The sequence below is a fragment of the Poecilia reticulata genome, linkage group LG16 (assembly GCF_000633615.1).
Source record: "Poecilia reticulata strain Guanapo linkage group LG16, Guppy_female_1.0+MT, whole genome shotgun sequence".
Lineage (NCBI taxonomy): Eukaryota > Metazoa > Chordata > Actinopteri > Cyprinodontiformes > Poeciliidae > Poecilia > Poecilia reticulata.
In genome coordinates, this window is record NC_024346.1 from 30379121 (window position 1) to 30385527 (window position 6407).

Consider the following 6407-nt stretch of genomic DNA (forward strand, 5'->3'; position numbering starts at 1 on the left):
TTTTTGGTTGTTTTGTTTATTTAGTTGATCAGTTCCAGTGTTGCGTGTTATTTTGAAAATAAATATCAGGAAATCGCATGTATTATTAGTCATTTCCATTAAATCAGTGTCAAAAGGTCTTGAAACAATATTATCGTTTATCGCAATAATTTCTTTAGACAATTAATCGTCCAGCAAAATTTGTTATCGTGACAGGCCTAGATGAGACTATAGAAGGACATTAAACGCTTTGTCATGTTCAAATGTACAGTCACTGATTACTCCTCCAAGAAAGTAATCCAGTTATTTTACTAATAACTTTTCAAAAGTAATTAATTATTTAATTACTTATATATTTTAACTTAATTTGTTTCAAAACCCTTTAACTTTTTAAAATAACATTTATTTTATAAGCTTAAGGAAAACAAGGAAAATGATGTATCTGTATAAGAACATAAAATGTTATGATCTTTCTGCTTTCAGAGAACATCAACATATTCTAATCATTCATGATCCATTTTCATTATTGCTCACTATGTTGCAGTTGGAAAAGTCTTGTTTTGTTTGCATAGAATTAGATTACTGCTGGAGGATCTTGCTAGTCAGTTTAATTACACGGCTTTGATATTTTATCAGTTCAAGCTTATTTCTTTGTCAGTCCAGGGCTGTACTACATGCTGAGGACAAAAATCAAGGAGCCTTAGGAAATGATAACCCCATCCCCACTATGGTTGAAAGCTATTTCTTGCCACTTTGTTTCCATGGTAATGATGAGAAGCTGGTTGGTGAGGAATGGTGAGTTGGGGACAGGGGTATCTCTGCAGTTGCCAAATAAGACTTGGGCATTTTAACAATTCATAAATGTTGAAATCAATAAATTCAATAAATCACTCGTATGTGTGTGCTTGCATGTGAGGAAGACAGCAAGTGAGAGAATAAGGTGGAAAAATAGTGTGTCAGGGATACTCATATTGGCTGACACAAGGGAAAAACAGCTTTTAAAGCATTTAGCTTTAATTTCATTCAGGAGTGACATAATTGATTTTAATGAGATGTTTATAGAGTGAAGTGCTGGTGCTGCTAAATCATTTGCAAGTCTGCCTGACGGGTGCTTATGAGACTCACACTGGGGAGAAGCAGAAGGAAATAGAAACCTTTGCTGCCAAAACTCCTCCAGCATACGTGTGCCTAGCTCCACTCCTCAAACCACTGAATACATTTGCTGATGACTTTAATTAAGAGAATATTTAATTCATGAGATGCTTTTCTGACTTTCCCTCTGTTCACAAGAAAAACCTTTAGAAGAAATGCTGATTTATAAAAAAAAATCTACCAAAACCAGTGATAGAAACTAACACGGTTCCAGCTATGTGTAGAAAACTTAAGCTGAAATCGCTGGGCGTAGTGCATGAGAAAAGCCTGACCATGCAGGGGCGCTGCCAGGAATCTTGGGCATCATGACAAAAAATTTAATTGGGCCGCCCCCCCCCACGCAGCTGCTGTTACAATTTTTGAGTCTGTCTAACCCATCAAAAATATCACAATTTTAAAGGCTTGCAACTGCCTTGCTTTTTTTGGTCCAATTCTGATACTAGCACAATATTTACTGCTCATGAATTTTACATGCAACAGTCCACATACAGTAAGCAAGTAGGTTGCTTAAATATTTTCCATTAGTTTTAGATACTGAAAGTAACAGTTATATAGGCAACATGCAAAATATAGATGAAGCAATCCAGACTTCTCAAAAAATGCTATGTAGTTGCATTTTATTCAAGCTGCAGTATATAACTTTAACAAAAAATATGTTTTCTTCATATTTGCTAAAGCTGTCAACATGTTGTGATAGTTTGCTATGAGACAGATAATCTGTGAAAATATCAATCTCCTTCACCTCGTTCCTGAGCTGCTATTGTTAGCTAAAGTAATGCAACGTTCCTGCCACAAACAACCAATCAGAACCAGGAGGAGGGTCTTAGCGCTGTCAAGCAACTCATTCAGTCACTGCTAAATGTGCTAATAGTGGAAAAACAACTTATCATTACAAGAAAAATGTTTAAATGCGGTCATTGGTAGTTATGCTAACGAGACCGAGCATTCACAGCAGGCTGCGTTAGCTGCAGCATAGCACAGAGCGAGGGGAGGAAGGATGAGCAGCAACATGATATTGTGATTAAAACTTTCCTGCTTCTGATTACCGTATTTTCCGCACTATAAGGCGCACCGGATTATAAGGCGCACCTGCAATGAATGGCCTATTTTAAAACTTTTTTCATATATAAGGCGCACCGCCTTATATATGGCGCATATATAAGGCGCATAGAATAGACGCTATAGTAGAGGCTGGAGTTACGTTATGCATCCACTAGATGGAGCTGCACTAACGAAAAAGTCAACAAGACAGTCCGACTCCGGTCGGCGAGGAGAGCCTTCCGCGACTGGGCCAGGGCGTGGCCGGAATATGGTCACCCTTCTCTGTATGCGCACAGCATGTTCCTGGAGAACGTGGTGCTAAATTACCTGCAGTCGACCTGATTCTAGACGGTCGGTTACAAACCAGCGTTCTGACAATTATCCCAGCATGCACTGCGCGCTTCTTCTTCTACGGGCAAAAATGAAGTCGGCGGCTGCTTACCGTAGTTGCTAGACCTGTTGTGGCTCAATATTGGTCCATACATAAGACGCACCGGATTATAAGGCGCTTTTGAGGAAATTGAAGGTTTTTAGGTGCGCCTTATAGTGCGGAAAATACGGTAGTTGTTTCTAGATAGCACTGGCAGAAGGCAGAGGAAATAGATTTTTAACAGATTATCTCTCAGGCCGTACTGTACACAATGACAGTTTTAACAAATATGTAAAAAAAAAAAAAAAAAAGAACATTTTATAAACGTTATATACTGCAGCTTTAATTTCACTTAGGAGAGGACAGGTCAGGAGGGACGTGGGTTAAAGCTGCTGCTGACTGACTCATCTGTTAAGTGGTAAAAGGCACCAGGGACAAGTTAAATGTATGAATATGTTGGTATTTTTTTCCTTATCTGCTGTCATTTGTAGACATGCTAACTAGACTAAGCATTAACAACAGGCTACACTAGGAAGAGTATAACAAGAGCAAGGGGACAGAGGATGAGTAGACACAAGATTGTGTCTGTGACCGTGCATGGAGGTAGATGTCATGGGTTCATTTCCCACCTGATGACCCTTTCTGCATGTCTTCCTTCTCTCTCATAATGTGCTTTCTATTCTGACCACTCTCAGATAAAAGCCTCCAGAGCCAATAAAATCTTTTTAAAAATCTAAAACTGCTAACTTTTCCTGTTTCCATCATCACTCTGTGAAAGACTGACAGGGTGTCACACCGCTAATAAAAAGTTTCCTGTGCACAAAGAATGGATAACTTGTGAACATCCAACACATCCTCATTCCTGACTCGTCACATATTGACGCTTGGGCAGGTTCCCTCAGCGTCACATGTTGACGCATCGGGTACCCCCTTCGTGTCAATAATTGACGAGAAGGGTTCTCTCATTGAATGCTGTACCGCTCCCTAAGCGTCCGATACTGACGATCTAGGAACGAATAAGATGACGAGTCTATTCTATTTTAAAACCTTTATTTACAATTTATGTGCTAGTTTGAACAGGATATTAAGAATATTTACTACAAATACATGTCAGACGTATCGGTCACAAGACTTTAATTCGGTATTTAAAAATAACTCAATAAAATATAAAACCATAGGATTTTTGTTGTGGTTGTTAGCTTGATTTAAAAAGCCTTTTTTTTAATTTACCGACTATTTTTGAGAATATCAATGATTTACACCAAATAAATTTAAGAAAAATTAAGATGTATTTTCTTTTGTGATTGCATGCAAACTGTTCTGTAACGTTTTAATATTTTTGATTGAAATAATAAAAATAAGGACGGATCCCACAAAAACCCACAAAGAAGAATAAGCTGACGTCATCCTATGCAACACTTACACTCCGGTGAGTAGAAATCTCCACCTGTCAAACTGTTTTTTTACTCCAAAGTGTTACGTTATAAAGTTACTGATGGTAGTTTTAGGACTTAATGGCAGTAGGACTGTGATGCGAATGGTTGAAGACACATCTGTAAAATTTTTTTGCCGGAAAATATATGGTGGAAGCTAGCTAAATTAGCCTCTTGGAGGCTAATTGTACACTGTACCTGTGCTTAATACGTTTAATTAGTCATGATAGTCACATAATAGTGTTTATAGTCATGCTTGTTGTTGCCACATTGTAAAATTGGAGTGTTGCGAAAAATATCAGTGCCCTTAGGCTGTGATGATCTTTAAAGTTTTGTTTATGAACCCTGTCTGAATACACTGATTACAGATAGGTCATTTACTTGAATTAAAAATGAACTTACATCAGTACAGGCAAATTTCTTTCCTCTTGTCTATGTTATTTATTGCTGTTGCAAGCCAGATGAAGAGAAGTAAAGAGCTGAGAACCTAATCTTTGAACAGACAGAGACCATAGGTCAGGAGCAGCCTGGGATGCTTACTGAGGAGCATCCAATGATGCCACCAGAGAACCAGGAAGATATTGTGATAGTGCTTGATCTTGTTCCCGTTTCTCCTCTGTTGTCCCATCCTCTCAGTCTTTTCAGAAGAAGAAAAGACCCAGAAGCACCTCTCCAGTTGCCTCTCCTCCCACTCCATCATCTGTTTCCCCCCATAGATCAGCCACATCTGCATTCATGTCACCTGCTGACCATGCCGTCTCCTTAAGTCAGGGTGGCCGATAAGAAGAGAAAGCATAAGTTTTGTTTTCTTTACATTCATGCATCCAACATGTCAACCTCTTTAGCATGATTCGTACCTGTGAAGATCCCAGTTAGAATTTGTGATTGTCCATCAGAGTGTTGGTATGAATAACAATTCTTTGAATGACTCAAAACCAAAATATAAAAAATTATATTATCAAAATTTAAATAACTGTCTACTTTGGCTGTTTCGTACTTTGACGTACATTTCCCAGAAGGGCTGTCTGACTCCATTCTTGAGTGGTTATGTTCTTCAACATTTTGGTGTAACTGGTTAAACACACTTGAATCAAATGGCTGAGATACCACCTCATTCATTCAGCATTCAGATCATATGAAGTCCTGGTAACATCAAAATTAATCGAGTGAGATGTTTTGTGCCAGAGAAACACCTAAAACTTGAAAGACACCTATTCTTGATGCCTGGTATTTGGACACCTATGTCCCATTTTATGTTTTCTTTTTTTATCTCTCATTTTGAATCAGATGGGTGAGATCTCGGCTGACAGCTTCCTGAAAAGACTTTTTGAGTGGGAAGCCACTCAAAAAAATTTTAAGATATGAGTTGGATAAAATGTTAAGGAAGGATCCCTTTAAGTGTCAAGCTTGTGCTTTCAGTTTCAGTGGATGGAAACTGCAAGTATTACCATTTAAAGAATGCAGCAAGGTATTGTAAAATGTGTACAATATAATAATTCTTTCTATATGTTAGTGATGTTCACTACCTTTGGACTATAACACCTCATGAGTGTATTTTATTGCTTGTTTTTCAGATTTGAGGAACAGGCTATATTTCAGGACCTTTTCATAGCCAAGGATGAAAACATGGAAAAATTTCCCTACCCTAACCCTAACCCAAATCAACCAAAAATGTAAGACTGCAGATTGTAAATGTATAATAACTAGAGATGTGCCGATCAGATTTTTTCCTGCCGATACCGATCACACATGAGGGCCGATCACCGATACCAATCACCGATACCGATCACATAATTATTTATTTATTTTATCCTTAACACTATCGGTTACATTATGTGGAAAAAGGAACCATGAATTCACCTTAATTTAGACAAAAACTTGTTTTTAATAACTTTTACCAAGAAGAAAACTAAACAAAACAAGGCATTCTGCAAATTGTACTTCTATCAGTAATACTATCTTTAACAGACTGAAAACATATGAAGGCTCTGAAGAGGCTAAATAATGCAAAGAGCCAAAATAAAACCTCTCAACGTTGCCAAAAAAATTTAAGTATAAAACTTAACATTCAAACGCAAAGACAGGTTCCATTACAATAAACAATCCAGAGTTACTGAATGAAAACTTCCTGATAGCATGGCGGCTAGCTGATTACTGCTAGTTCTGAGTGGCTGTTTCTGACTSAGCAGAGTAATTATGCAGAACTGGGAGGAGATCGATTATTTTTTTTAGAGATTATCTGTCTCATGTTAGGACAGCGAAAGTTTTAACACATATGTAAAATGTATTTTTTAGGTTAGATGCTGCAGCTTTAAACAGAGGTTCGGTGTGAGAGTCACTACCAGGTGGAGCAGAAGCGGCGCACCGTCTACCTGTAGCGCGTAGCAGCGGTTCAACAGCAAGAGCAGAACCAGCGTCTTACATCGCAGCTC

The 6407-nt window shown here is 38.0% G+C and overlaps 1 protein-coding gene and 1 long non-coding RNA gene across 6 annotated transcripts in view; both read left to right on the forward strand.

The window, feature by feature from the left end:
* Positions 1–6407, forward strand: part of LOC103478802 (glutamate receptor, ionotropic, kainate 2) — a 561179-nt gene that overhangs the window by 332438 nt on the left and 222334 nt on the right. The gene's annotated exons all lie outside the window — the stretch shown is intronic.
* LOC108167024 (uncharacterized) lies at positions 3919–5603 on the forward strand. The gene is made up of 2 exons (XR_001777418.1): positions 3919–5443; positions 5550–5603. It is a non-coding gene; the product is annotated as an uncharacterized LOC108167024 (long non-coding RNA).